The sequence below is a fragment of the Puma concolor genome, chromosome C1, assembly GCF_028749965.1.
Source record: "Puma concolor isolate L17-30 chromosome C1, mPumCon1.1.hap2, whole genome shotgun sequence".
In the NCBI taxonomy this organism is placed as follows: Eukaryota; Metazoa; Chordata; class Mammalia; order Carnivora; family Felidae; genus Puma; species Puma concolor.
Window position 1 is genome coordinate 168,641,928 of NC_141674.1, and position 15,427 is coordinate 168,657,354.

At 37.5% G+C, this 15,427-nt stretch overlaps 1 protein-coding gene and 1 long non-coding RNA gene across 13 annotated transcripts in view; one reads left to right on the forward strand and one right to left on the reverse strand.

The window, feature by feature from the left end:
• The window catches only part of ZNF385B (zinc finger protein 385B), a 429,607-nt gene that overhangs the window by 133,940 nt on the left and 280,240 nt on the right, over positions 1-15,427 (reverse strand). Inside the window, exon 1 of one of the 8 annotated variants that reach the window (XM_086719068.1) lies at positions 9,345-9,367. The exons of the other annotated variants lie outside the window; for them this stretch is intronic. The gene's annotated coding sequence lies outside the window, so the exon portion shown is untranslated. Of the gene's footprint in view, positions 1-9,344; positions 9,368-15,427 lie in introns of those variants that run through there. 8 annotated transcript variants of the gene reach the window in all.
• Positions 1,356-15,427, forward strand: part of LOC147578570 (uncharacterized) — a 71,269-nt gene continuing 57,197 nt past the window's right edge. For all 5 annotated transcript variants that reach the window (XR_015255367.1, XR_015255368.1, XR_015255364.1 and 2 more), the window contains exon 1: positions 1,356-1,655. This is a non-coding gene — a long non-coding RNA (uncharacterized LOC147578570). The remainder of the gene's footprint in view (positions 1,656-15,427) is intronic.

Here is a 15,427-nt window from a genome sequence, read left to right on the forward strand (position 1 = left end):
CAGCAGGCCCCAAGGTCTGAGCTGTCAGAACAGAGCCTGATGCGGGGCTTGAACCCACGAACTGTGAGATCATGAACTGAGCTGAAGTCGGATGCTTAACTGACTGAGGCACCGAGGTGCTCCAGAATGAAACGAGAATTTAAATCAAACCATGTTTTCTCATCACAGCATGCTAAAATGTCTTGTTTATCATATGTGCCCAGACCTTTGTTGATTACTAGCAATGGGTATAAACACATATATTGTTTTAATTCACTCACCAATATAAGACATTTAAATAAATAAAGTGACATATACTTAAATACACCACAAAACAGAAACACGCATCCATAGTTTGAATCTTCCCACTTCTCTCCATGATCAACATCTCAAAGAGTAGAAGTGGCATCAGGGTGACTTCAGGAGTGACACATCAAACTTATTGTCCTCAGCCTACATATAACTATAGATTTTTTTTCTGGGCTAGAATGGGAAACCATTCAAACCATCCATCCGTCTACTCACCTATTTATGCACTCATACAGGGCATCTACTATACTGAACAACCTGTTACTTCCTCCATATATAACGTTGAATAAGACACAGTCCATGTTCTCCAAAAGCTTATAATTTAATGAGAGAAACAGAAAAAGAAATATGGAATTAGAACAGAATAAAGTTTTTCAAGTTCAGCACTAATGACATTTTGTACGGGATGATTTTTTGTTGTGGAGATCTATGCACTGGAGGATAGTTAGCACCATCCCTAGCCTCTACTTACTGCATATTGGTAGCACCCCAATCCTTTGTTGTAACCAGAAGTGTCTCCACACACTTTCACATGTCACATGTCACTTGTCAAATGTCCTTTGCGGGGCAAAGCACCTTTCTATCTCCTATGTCTTCCCCTCCCCCACACCTTATTGAGAACTACTACAAAAGAGTAAAAGCCACCATAAAACTTCAAAATATGGTCACCTACAACAGAGGTCTGGGCCAGAAAAGTTTTCTGGAGAAAGTAAATCCTTAACAGTGGCTTGAAATTTCAGTAAAATGCAGCCAGATGAAGTAAATGACTGTATGTGTTTTTATATGTATCAAGAAGGCCTTCTAAGCATGTGCACAGACTCAGAGTTTATAATGAGTACAAGACATCTGGCAGAATAAAGGTAGTTGAGCATGTTTGGAATGGGGAGGTGTGCAGTAGAGGGAGTTATGAAAAGTTGTACATGCCCACAGAGGAATACAGGGGTCTAGTTGTCACAAGATGAGACTGTAATCAGAAAAGGCAAACATTTGGGGGAAGAACGAATTCAGCGTTGGATGTATTGAATTTGAGTTGCCTGAGGGACAAGGAGGCGAAGGTGTCCAATAGAAAGTTAAATTTTCATTTATGGAACACAGGGACACGACTCCGGCCAGAGAATGAACACCATCTGTATCAAGAAGCTGCATGTGTGCATGAAATGACCCAGGGAGAGTGTAGAGCTGAAAGGAAGAACCCATGGGCCTGATAGTGGCAGCGTGGACAGAGGTGAGGGAGAACAAGAGTGATTGTGATGTCAAAGCGAGAGTTTCATAAACACGGCATAAAGGTCAGATCAGATGAGTGAGACATGGCCAATGGAGCTGGCAATTCGGAAGACATGGTGGTCTTTGCAAGAGCCATCTTACTGGTATGTTCTAGGTGGTAGCCAACTTACAGGGGGCTGGAGTGGATGGGATGGGATCAAGGAGAGACACTTTCAAGAAAAGTGTAGAAAGCATTAGAATGATGTAAAGACAGTGCTTATGGTAGAATAAGTGACAAACACATCCCGAGTCAAAAAGGTGAGTGGGGATGGGTAAGAGGAGTTTTAAGCATGAGTTCTGACTTCAGGTTAGCTGTGGATATTGCTTATATGCTCTATTCTTATTTCTGGCTCTCAGAGTCTCGTGGGTGTTTATATTAAGCTACCTCATAGAATTTCTGAATGTAAGCACAACCGGACTGTTTTTGCCTCTTCACAGCATACTGCATGATTCACGGTGACTTTACAGTATCAATTTACTTGCCTATGGTGTATCTTCTGAACAAAGAATCAACTTTAACCACTTGACTCTCTGTACTAACCATATAGAGTTATGTTTAAAAACACAATATTCCACTAGTCTAAAAGCAAGAATTCAGAATAAGCCATTTTATAAAGCTCTAAAAATATTTTTTCATTAGGTGTGTTTATGAGAATCTTTCCTTTAATTGAAAGGTTTTGATCCAGCTGTCTCAGAATAATTGACTCATGGGAGACAAAAGCTGAAAGGGAGTTTAGAGTCCCTCCACCTCCTTCCTTACCCCTCATCCATTCAGTGATTTTAGAGGAATCACTTTCCTCATGTCCTACAGTTCTTTCCTTTCCACTCGACAGCTTCTGCTGTCACCTTTATCATCTCTGTTGTGTGCTTCTAGATAGCTTCCTGACTGGCTTCCTTGCCTCTAATCTTTGCCCCCTCCAAGCCTTTGCCATACTTTGCTAAAGTGATCTTTCTAGAACACAAATAAGAACAGCTCTTAAGTTCTACTTAGAACTACTTGTGGCATGGCTTCTTACAAAATTCAGAATCCTTATGTCATATAAAACCTTTTCCATTTGTTCCAGGCATCCTTTGCATATTTCATCTCATACTTACATTACAGCCAGACAGGACATCTGTTAGATCCTGAGGCTGTATGCTGACTTCCTCCCACAGGCCTGTGTTCTTACACCTCTATGCCCTGTTCATCTGCAGAATGACATTCAAACTCAGTTCAAGCATCTTCTCTCTAAAGTCCTTGTCAGTCTTCTTTCTCCCACCTGAACCTACACAGGACTGACCACTCCTCTTGTGCCCCCCAATATGTCAGGTATATTTGTATACCTTAAAGAAATTTGTATACCTTAAAGTAGTATCAAACTACTTTGCTGCATGCATTAGTTTTTACAGGTGTGTCCCCCATTGAACTCTCAGCTCCTTGAAGACAGGGGCTGGTTTTTAAAAATTTTTTATGTCTTATTGAAACATGGTATTTATCAGGAGATCAGTAAATGTCTATCTACTGAACAAATCCAGTCCAAGCCTCTATTACTACCAATGAGGGAACAAGGCCCAGAGAAATTAAATGACTTTCCCAAGGTCACTCATCTAATGAGTGGCAGAGTGGGGAATAGAAGCTGTCAATGGGGCCTGACTTTAAACTAGGGCTCTTAAAGGGGTGCCTGGGTGGCTCAGTCGGTTAAGCATCCGACTTTGGCTCAGGTCATGATTTCCTGGTTTGTGGGTTTGGGCCCCATATCAGGCTCTGTGTTGACAGCTGAGAGCCTGGAGCCTGCTTCAGATTCTGTGTCTCCCTTTCTCTCTTCCCCTGCCCCATTTACACTCTGTCTCTCTCTCTCTCTCAAAAATAAATAGACATTAAAAAAAAAAAATTTAAACTAGGCTCTTAGCACTGTCCCAGGTGCTACTTCATCTGTTTGAAAAAGGAATGCCCAGGGCCCAACCTTGTAGTTTGCTAACTTGATTGAACAAAGTTTTAATACTGAATATTTAAGTAAGTATTTGATGGGAAAATTTTGTTTTGTTTTGTTTTGTTTTGTTTTCTGGTAGAGAGAGGGAAAAGTGCTAATTTTAAAATGATGGATTATTTGATTTTATTCTCACCTTTTTCCCTACTGTTTGTCCCTTCTAGCTGGTTGATTTCACCAATTAGCCTTTAGTGAGGTATTTTCAAAAATTTCAAAGTCAATAAGTACATACCACACTCTTCTTGTTGACAAAAGGAAAATAACCATCTTGGATTAAGAATTTACCATATGTATTTCATATATAAATAATCAATAGTAGGCTGAAATTGTTTTTGTTTACTTGTTTTTCTGTTTAGAGATAAGGAGAAGAGAGTAACAAATTCTAGTCTCCCTTGGAATGATGTGATTGAGTTGCCAGATAGGTGAATAAGTTTGTATTAGGTTATAATTTTTTTTTCATAAATGACCATTTAGATAACTAGCTTGTCCTTTTCATTCATTCATTCACAAATAAAACAGAACATTTAACTGGTGAATATGTTTTATTTGGACTGCTTTAATAGTTCCTAGTATATAACATTAATATGTAAAGGCTCTAAAGAGTCCATTAAAACTCTGCACAACAAGCTGTATTTTAATAATGCAGAGACTATGTGAGATGGAAGCCGATTTCTGCCGTTTAGATAACATAAGCAAAAACAATTTCCCCAAAGAGCTGAAGCTTATAAGTAAAAGAAGTTTAAAATGCACAGGTCCTACAGATGGCAGAACTTAACATCAGCCTCAAAAGCACAGAAGAAGAAAAGATAAAAAAAAAAAAAAATTCTCTCCAAACCCAGGCTTCTTTCAAGTCTCCTACTCAAAAGAGGATCTAGGATGCTAATGAATATTCAACTTTCAGTTTCTTCTAATAACAAATTCCATTTGTAAATATGTGAAGTAAAACAAACTTGCCCTATGTTTAGTTTCTCTCAAAAGATAGTCTTTCATATTCCTTTAGGAGTTGATGGTGCCTGAATATAAAAAGACTTGACATACTGAGTGGAGGTGAAAAACTGAGTGCCATTTTGTCAATGGCAGTTTCTAACCTCCATTGGAAAGGCGAGCATTTTGCAGGCTCTTTTCTCTGGATCAGCAAAACTTCTGATACATAGAAATCCTCTTCTGCTTGGGCAGACTTTCATTTCAAAGAGGAGGAATGAATGAGGAAGATGATTTTTCTCATCTTTATACTGAACGTCCCACAAGTCAAGACCCAGTTCTGCCATCATTCCTCATGCAGACAGAGAGGTAGGAGGTGGTATTTGAGTTTTGTCAGACTTACCTACCATGGTTGCTAAAATCATCTTCCAACTTAGTCTCTCTCTCTCGGGAAGGAGCCCGAGGCTATCAAAACCACTCATTCATCACCTCCCACACCACAATGATTCTCTGAGCAGATATCCTGGGCTGCCATAATTTGCTTGACAGCCCTGAGGTCAGCCTGAAGACTTTTTTCTTTTCTGTCTTAAAATGTTATAAGCCACTGTCCTTTATGTACATGGATGATATTCTTGACCCACCATCAATGGTGGTGAGTCTGAAAAGCAAAATGTGATGATGCAGTAGGGCTGAGCTTGAGGGTTACACATGGAAGGAAGATGTCACAAAATGATAGGAACTCTTGAAAAACCCTGCACTGCAGAGAGAGCTCTGCATTAGTCTGCACCTTAGGCTTCCAGAAACCTGTTCTCATCCAATCCAATATCTCCAGCCTCTCTGGTATTTTTCATATTTTGGTCTTAGTTTCCAGGTAGATTTCTATTATCTGGAACAATTCCATATGTTGACTGGTACCCCATATATTTACAGGGAAAAGGAGGCATTAAATAATAATCATACTTAAGCACCTTGGGAAGAATTAAGGAAGGTGTGTCAACTTTAATTTTGAATTTTCCTTTTACTTGTCAGTTTGCCTCTCAGACTTAATGCCAGGAGGGAATAAAAATCACCATCACCCTCTAGATGCTCAATGTCATACATAAAATGAATAGGGGGCTTAACTCGGATCTAACTAACTGGCTTGATTTCTACTCTGAATGATCCAGCTTCCTGTCCATTCTCCTATCAAATCCAAACTAGGTAGAGCTGCCCAGGCACACACATTCAGTAGGGAAAGGGGAGAAACAGAGAACAAAAGAAGGTTGGGGAAAGGGAGAACACGCATTTATTTCTGAAGTAGGAAAACTGGGAACTTGTATTGACATTTCTTTAATCCACAGCAATTTCCTGCTCCCAGAGAAGGGGAGAGAAATGGCAGTTCTCTCCCACCCCAGTCAAAGCCTAGATTATATGTCTATTACCTATTTGTATATGTCCATTGACACTGGACCTGATATATGAAGAGTGTTTTCCTGGAGGGTCCAAGAATTTGGAAATAATTAACCAAGCTTTACTTTACCATACTAGCTCCATGAATAAAAAAAGAAGAATGTTATGATGATATCATTAGTTACAATGATACAAGCAGGTTTAAAATTGTGAAACTGGCCCACGTTGGTAATAGGAACAGATTCTTATGGAAAACTATGCAATGGGCCAATCTGAAAAAAAAAAAAAAAAAAAAAAAAAAAAAAAAAGGATTTCACTGTGATGTGAATACTTATTGCTAATGTGAAACCTAGTGTTGATCTGCTGATTTTCCTTTTGTGAGGTAGATCTAATTATAATTAGATATTTAATTCAATATTCATTAAACTGTCACCACAGGACAAAAATTATAAAGGAGAAAAATTTAGCATAGCATAGAAGAATGTATGTGTTTAAAGGGGGCAGGACTAACATTTTTGCTGTTGTGTAGACCGTGTGTAACCCTAGAGCGGTTGCCTAACCTCACGCTCACCCTACCGTCTACATTAGCAGATGGTGCCCATCAGACAGAGTTGTCAGAATTGAGTGAGAGAGAAAGCAGATCCTGGAGACAGCCTACTGGGGTTTGAATTCATTTTCCACAACCTCAGTAGACCTTGGGCAAGTGAGTGAACCTATTTTTCACTGTAAGATAGGGATTAATGTTACAATTTGTTTCCCGGGATCACATGAGACATGAGACAATGTATGCATAGGGCTTAAGCCCAAAGCCTGGCATCTGAGACTTAATCTGCACCTGTTTTGCAGATTTCACCTGTGACTGCTTTGTTAGTTATTATTATTCTTATCATCATTATTTTGCCATCCAGAGTGTGGTAGTGTGAATAAATACTAGCTTTATTTCTCCCCTTTAAATTCCCTTCCTCTCTCTCCCCTAAGAATTTTACATGTTTATTAAAATATTAAAGGGCTTTGGGGAATATGTTTCCCAAGCAGAGAGTCAGAACCCACTGGGAGGGAGGGTATTGGCCAGGCTAATACTTCTTTGCCTCTGTACTTTCTTAAAAGACTTTGTATAATAATCATCCCTACAAAGGGCTCATTGCAGAAGCATCTCAAGATTGTTCTACCCAGATGGTGCCTCAGCACCTGGCAGGGCTTTAGGGCGAAAAGTAAAAGAAGTGGCCCTTCTCTTCTTGCTTTGGCTTATACTTCGCTCTGCCTACTTAACGCTAAGAACAGGTCCTCCTTGGGGGTTCACAAGAGAAATATTGTCTATTACCTCTCTCTTGTCATAAATTGGTTATAATGGAATATGTGGACTGTCCTCATTAATAGGTAAACTGAGGCACAGGCAGAGCCTTGCAGTGATTTATCAAGTGTCAGAGCTATGGGCTGAATGTCAGGTCTCCCTGCTGGGTCCATTCTATAAGGTCACTTGGATACTTCGGCTCCTTCTGCTCCAGTGACTCTAAGTATCAGCTTATTTTCTTTCCTTAGTGGAAAACAAGACCCAAAGCCTCCCCACAGTCCATAATGAGAAAATGTAGTGGTGTTAGCAGCAGTATGATCAGGTGTCTTGTGATTACAAGGTGGGCAGGAACAACATCTTTCCCAAAATTAAACCACTGAAACTTCTATATACATCATTTATGAAGAATAAAATTATGAATTGCCTTAAAAAGGAGACAAATCTGAGACTACCAGATCTCTTTCCCTGTTCTTCTCCCTTTTTCGTTGTCTCCTAGAAAACATCGATCTCCCAGCAGCAAGGCAGCCTCTTCCTCTATTCACACAGGCAAACCTAATGTCTATGGGGGGGGGGGGGGGGGAAACCTGTTTCCTTAAAATAACTGCCATTTTTATTAACTCATAAGTGTAGCACTGACCACTGTAATTTCATAGTCTCCATAAGTTGGACAGTTAAAACACACCATTCACTCATAACAATCATAACATGGACTCTACCGTTTTCATGGGATGCTTTCCTTCAGCAATAAGTACACCTTGTTAGAAACGGAGATGAAGGCATGACATTGGGATTAACCCTGTGTTATCTTTACAGTAGCAGAAACCCACAGCAAATTTTATCCCGTAGAAGTGCTAATATTTAGTAATTGGGAGAAAGAATACTGAACAAAAGTACACCATAAGATTTTTGGACGATGCTTTTTACAGAAAAAAAAATGTACCATAAGAACTCCTTTGGAATTACATTCTATTATTTCATGGTCCAGATGGAGTTGTTGCATTATGTTAATTATTAACAAGGTAACAAAGCATTAAACTGAAAATGTGTTACCTCTAATTGCAAGGTGCATGTCTAAAGTACTTGGAAGGCTTCTGGCAACACTCATCATTCGATATTTTACTCCTTGGTGTCTTTTTCTTATTGATAGCATGTTCTAATGGCTTCTCAAAAATACATACAACTTATATTAAGTATAGTAAGTGAACAGTGTAAATTTTCATATGGGAAAACTGTCTATTACAATCCACTTGGGGATTCTAAAACCTAGGTCTTTGTAGTGAGCTTTATTTATTCAACCCACCATAAGAAGTTATTCTTAGAAGGGAAGACAAAGGAAATAACTTGTCTGGGATTCAATTAAATTTCTATAAAATATTAATATTGCTTTCAATTATAATAAAAATGAATTACTTGCTATCAATGGGAATGAAAACCTGGTTTGGGGTAAGAAACATTTTCTTTAAACTATAATAAACACTGAAACATAACAGAAAATCGCTTTCAGAAATTATATATGAAAAGGAATATTAAATTATCTGAAAAAGACACCACTCTATTAATTTTATTGTTTGCTGAACATTTCAAATATTTTCCATTTCAATAGTTTTTCTTTACCCAAAGTTAACAGCAACAATAGTATCCTTGAAAAAAATTTTCTTTTAAAAATCCATCATGAATACATTTTATTAAACCTCCATTTAAATTTCTGAACTATAATTCCCTAAGAATTTTTATTAGGACTATTTTTTAGATTATTGAATGGCAAATACCCTCTCACTTATTATAATTCTATAAGCTGGCTAGTTCATGCATATAAATAAGAACAATTACTTAAATATTAGAAAACACTCCTAACAGATAACATAGCTCTGAAGAGTACACAGACACCCCAGTGTCAAGAAAGGCAATTTTGTCCTTGCTATTTTTAACACGACATTAAGTTAAACTGGCTGTGCCCAAATTTCAACTACCATGGATATTTTTTTAAAAAGTTTCTACATTTTTCTATACCATCCTTTAGCCCATCTCAGTTGTTACTAGGGTGACCACATAACTTATTATCCAAAAACCAGGACAGTTTTGAGAATGAAAGGAGATACTATTAATAGGCATAAACTTGGACCATCCCAAGCAAACGGGGATAAACAGCCACCTTAATTAGCGCTATCTTCCTTCATCACCTTTCTGCTGCCATGAAGTTAAAAATGCCCATGTATAGTAGTTACCTTCTCCAAATTACAATTTCGACTTCCAGGACCATAAGTAATGATGGCAAAGAGAGGGGTGGGAGTAAAACAACCAGGCAGATTTCTTCCAACTTTGAAAAGGAAAAGCAGGCAAAAAGAAAGAAAAGACCAAAAGGAAACCAGATCAGTTACTGGAGGAGGGCATAAGTTAAAAACATTTAACCCCCTGTCCTAGTTACTTGCTTCTTGCTTTCCTTTGAGCCCTTAGCCTACTAATATAGGTTAGTAGTTCATTGAAATTAATTTGTTATTGTTATTAAGCGGCTCTAATTTCAACTTAATTTGGCAGTCATACGAATAAACCTAAATAAATATTAGAATAAGCAGTGGTTAATTCCATCAGGTTTCACTTGTGAACAGTACTCAAAGCCACTGTAAAGGGTCCAGTGCTCTCAAATGGCAGCTATGTTCATTTAGTCATTGTTAACTCATCCATATACACTACATAATACCTACTTTTTGCGTATGTTACAGCAGGGAAGAGATTATTCACCACTACTGGTTTCTAGTCTTCTTTGTGTCTGCCTATATCTAAGTCCCAATGTTGGGAGCGTAAGTCACAGAAAATAATATGCTAACATATGACTCGAGCCAGCCTATGGCACTTGGCCTAGGGTTGACTCAGTTACTAAAACCACCATCACTGCTGTAAGCCCATTGTAAGCTGATGTTATTTTTGACACTAGTATTTTTGAAGCTAGTTCAGATAAAGAGGAGGCATAATGCCAAGAAAAAAAAGAAAAGCTTGTTAAGTAGGATTCTCATTTCAGGACAACAGTACCTTATACAAACCATGAAACAAAGCCACTGTCTCGGGTAATGTAGGCGAACCCTTGTTATAAGTTAGAAAGGACTAGCAGACTGTGCAGATCTACGATAACATGATAACGTATATTTCATATAAGCCTAAAATAAATGCCAGTGAAAAATAATAACCAGATTTTTATGTTCATTTAATATTAATCACTGAGACCTTACACTACAAAAATGAAAATTATGACTTAAAATGCTTACTAACACCTGAACTTAGGAAGATTCAAAAGAAAATTATCCTTTAAGTATCTGATCGTTTTTATTACTACCTCCAAAACAGAGAATTTGTCTTCCTATATGAAATGGCTATCCTAGGCCTTCTTAATTTAAATATTAGGCCCTCAAGGGGGATTCTGTGGTCGTTCAACAGCTATACCAACCTTCTTCTATTATTTCTTCTTAAAAAAGCTTAAAAACTACATTTTGTGTATGCTCTTATTGTTAGGGCTCTATATGATTTTGGTTTCACCAATTATGAATGCTAAATTAGTTCACATGGAAAGAGACTCTGGGTTAAGGCATCTGGTTGTGATGCTAAGGGTTTTAGCAGAGGTACAAGGTGGTGATGCTTCTTAGTTGTGGCTGCAACAGTAGCCCCTTGTCAAAGCCAAGCTCTGAGATAGGGCTTAGACTCATATCCAGAAAGTCAAGCTAAAGGTTATTTGTTTTTCAGCTATCTCAAATATTCTGGAAGTCATTTAATATGTTCTAACAAACCCCTTTTCTTATTGAATTACCTAATACGAATTTGTTCTCTGCACTTCACCCCTGACCAATGCATTATCCCTTAAAGTGAGAACATAAAATTACTAATTTCCTTACTCAAAATTAAAAAAAAAATCAGGAACATAAATTTCTCCTAAGAAATAGAGTTTTTGTCTTTCCACCTTGGCCTAGTTTTTATTTTTCTCCAGTAATTTAGCAAATTCTTAGCATGCCGTACAACTTCCTCTCCTATCTCCCTATACCTACTATTACTGCTCTTCAGGAAAACAAAATGATTCAAGTTGGTATGTTCTGGAATGCTGATTTGGCCATTCTTCCAACATAGGCCACACCATTTACCTTCATTTGGAAACTTAGTTATGTTCTTGTGTTATGAAAAGTGGAGTAGAAAACAAAATTTTCCCAACTTGACTTTTACTTTGTAGTGATATTTCAGGTTCAGGTTGATATATGAAGTTTCTACACAGAGTAAACAATTCAAGGAATGACATTAACAGGTATGCAGGAAAGGTAAGGGATAGAAGATTCCATAATGACCTGTGTACAACTACAGCTCTGAAGGGGAGACTTAAAATCTACTTCTGTAGGTGCACATTGATGAGTGTGAAAGTGGGGAATAAGCAGTGAGCTCCTGGAGTCAGAAATACATGCATTCGTAACTTAATAGAAACCATATAGAAAGTATAGCATTTGAAAACTGTTTTCAGAGCATTTATAAACATTTGTAAAGAGTTTTTTTTTAATTTTAATTTTTTTAATTTTACTTTTTATTTTTTAAAATTTACATCCAAGTTAATTAGCATATAGTGAAGCAATGATTTCGGGAGTAGATTCCTTAATGCCCCTTACCCATTTAGCCCATCCCCCCCACAACCCCTCCAGCAACCCTCAGTTTGTTCTCCATACTTATGTTCTCTTCCGTTTTGTCTCCCTCCCTGTTTGTATATTATTTTTGTTTCCCTTCCCTTATGTTCATCTGTTTTGTCTCTTAAAGTCCTCATATGAGTGAAGTCATATGATTTTTGTCTTTCTCTGACTGACCAATTTCACTTAGCATAATACCCTCCAGTTCCATTCACATAGTTGCAAATGGCAGGATTTCATTCTTTTTGATTGCCAAGTAATACTCCATTGTATAGATACACATTCTTTATCCATTCATCCATTGATGGACATTTGACCTCTTTCTATTCTTTGGCTATTGTTGGTAGTGCTGCTATAAACATGGCGGTGCATGTGTCCCTTTGAAACAGCACACCTCTATCCCTTGGATAAATGCCTAGTAGTGCAATTGCTGGGTCATAGGGTAATTCTTTTTTTAGTTTTTTGAGGAACCTCCATACTGTTTTCCAGAGTGGCTGCACCAGCTTGCATTCCCAACATTTGTAAAGAGTTTATAAGTGAATTCACATAAAAACCTCATGGAACCACTTTATTCTCTTTTAAATTGTATAAACTAAATTCTCTAAGATCTTTTAGTGGCTCTAGTTATTAGTATCTGTATTAGATTTCTATTGCTGCTAACAAATTACCAAATGAACTTATTGGTTTAGAATGACATCCATTTAATATTCATGGTTCTGTAGGTTAGAAGTCTGAGTGGGCTTGACTGGCCATAATCCTAAGCAGATCCTAATCTCTGCTCAGGATCTTACAAGCATCAGGATCTCACAAGCCTCAGGATCTCACAGGCTGAGCAGCCTGGACTCTTATCCAGAGGATCTCAGCTCTGCCCTCTGGACTCCTGGTTCTACCCCCTGAGTCATCCTTCCTTTTTCACAAACAGTAGCATATGTTTGCAGTCAAGTAGTTTTATTAGCCTACTTCCTGTAAATAGGATTTTGGAGTCCAACAGCCTCCTTTCACTCTGTACTCTTTTTGTTCTTTCAGTCCAAGCCAGTAGTGTTTCTGTTGATACAACCTTCTTCAGAATTTTTTGAGTCTCTTATGGATGGCATAACAGTACTCTCCATTAGAAAGAAGCTATATTCACAAATCTTTTTGGGATAAATTCCTTCTCTATCTTTGGCTCCTGATGGGTGAGGGCAATGCAAATTCCTGGAAGCCCTCTAATTTAATTGAGAAGAGCTATGAGGCATGATCTTAAATTTTTTATGCCCAAACACTCTGATGTTTTGATCCTTCAAAGGTTTTAGCAAAATGTTTTATAGCCAACCTTGGATTTTTTTTTGGGGGGGGGTGTTTTCTTTCAGAGGTCTCTTAGTTTTAGCATCTTTTGTCATCTGCGTGGGCTGAGAATTTTCCAAATTATCATGCCTTGTTTCCTTTTTGTTTAGCAGTTCTTCCCTCAATTTATTTGTCTCCTTTTGCATTTTACTCTAAGTGGCAAGAAACAGGTCACATCTTTAACACTTTACTTGGAAACCTCTTTAGCCAGATATCCTGACTCATCTTTCATAACTGAAAGATAGGATTCCAGTAAACTTTGCCACTATGTAACAAAGGTCTCCATTCTTCTATTTCCCAGTGACATGTTCCTCACTTGCTACTAGGCCCCCGCCAACAGCATCTTTAAAAGTCCATATTTCTACTAAGAGTTGATTCAAGGCAATCTAGAATTTTTCTATTCTACTCCTCAGTAGTCTTCCAGCCTCTATCTACTCCCTTCTCCAAAGCTATTCCTACCTATTTAATTATTTGTTATGACAGCATCCCACATCCAGGTACCTGCTCTATCGCTTTAAAAAGACCATATTTCCCTCTTATTCCTTCCTTAGTTCTTATATTTTGTAAAAACTATTTGTTTAGTTTTGGGAAAGCATTAGTGGGGGAGGGGCACAGAGAAAGGAACAGAGGATCTGAAGCAGGTTCTGCACTGAAAGGCTGATAGCAGTGAGCCTGATGTGGGGCTTGAACTCACAAACCACAAGATCATGATCTGAGCCAAAGTCAGAGGCTCAACTGACTGAGCCACCCAAGCGCCCCTTAGTTCTTATATTTTTAACCACTTGTCTGGTGTTTATATTTTTACAGTGGCTTTAGTGCACCATCTTAAAAGGCACAGCAACACTTTACAACAATTTAGGAGTAGACAACATCTACTATATAGATGTATATATTGCTTTGACTATATTTTACAATAAGATACACTGCCTTAGCACCTATGCTTGAATATGCACATAGCTTAATATGACGTCAATGACTGCAAATGCCAAGTTGATCTGTGTCCTTCACAGTTATCTTCCAAAAGTCAGTAGATTCACACTTGAAATTAAGCTTCCATTAGTCTTTTGTGTTCCTTCCATCCATCTTTCCTTTGGTCACTGCATCTGAGCTTCTCACACAGCTAATGCACAGATATCTTTGTGTCAATCATTCATGGGTCCTATTGATAGAAGTTACTTCCTAATATCATTTTATTTTTCATTTTAATGTGGTCTGGGAACATTGGAATATTTCATGAGATAGATATGAAGTATATGTGATGTTCATGTCTTATAGTTAGGGGAAAAGTGGATAATTGTGTTTTTTTTGTTTTTGGTTTTTTTTTTTTTTTTTTTTTTTTTTTTTTTTTTTTTGCTTCATAGGCCTTTTTCTTGGTTGGAACTTCAACTTCTAAGTTGAAGTGTCCTGATACAAAAAATTCAATACACACAAAACTCTTTGAAAAGATTAATTCAACTTTTTACAGTATGAAGAAGTAAAAATAATCTTCACTAGAGTTCAAGCATTGAAAATGTCAGTCGAAAGAAAGAATCTTGAAAAAATTCCAACTTAGTGAAAGAAAGATGTTTAACATAGTTGCCATGGTAACTGCTGTGTACCCTGTTGTAAACTAGTTTGCAGTTAGTAAGGTGGTTATTCCCTAGGTTCTTTAGAATGAAAGATATTGTATAAATAAAAAGTTTTGTGAACTCAAAAACAATATTAGTACATCTTGAGATGCTTTTAGGAAGATATCTTAAAAACATAGCCAAACCTAAAATCCATGAAAATGAACTTGTTTTCTTGATATGCCTGAAGCCACTCAACTGTTTCTCCTGCCATGGCTATTACTGCAGCTTTAGCTTGTGTGCTATGTAGTCTGTACCCTGCTTTACTTCAGTGAGAGGTACCACCTTAGGCGGGGCATGGACTGGGCTTTCCCAGGAATGATGCTAACTGTTCTTATGTTATAGAGCTTGACATAGAATTTTCCTTGTGGTTCCCATCATGGAGTGGTTCAAATGCACTTTGGTATTTTACGTGTCCAAAACATGTTAAGACCTTTCTTTGATAAATAAATCATTTGATATATTTGCAGCTGTTAAAAATGAAGTCCATTTACATGATACATAATCTGCAATATTCTAGTATGTGTTTATTAAAAAACAAAACATAAATGTATGGGGGCGTGTGGGAATGTGCACATGATGTATCGAAAGCATGAATCATATACACTACTACAGTTTTAAGTTTGGATTCTGGAAAAAAAACATAAAATTGTAATAGTTACCTTCATAAATTCTTTGTAATCAAGACATAGATTTTGTCCACATAACAACAAATTCTGACATCTTCTA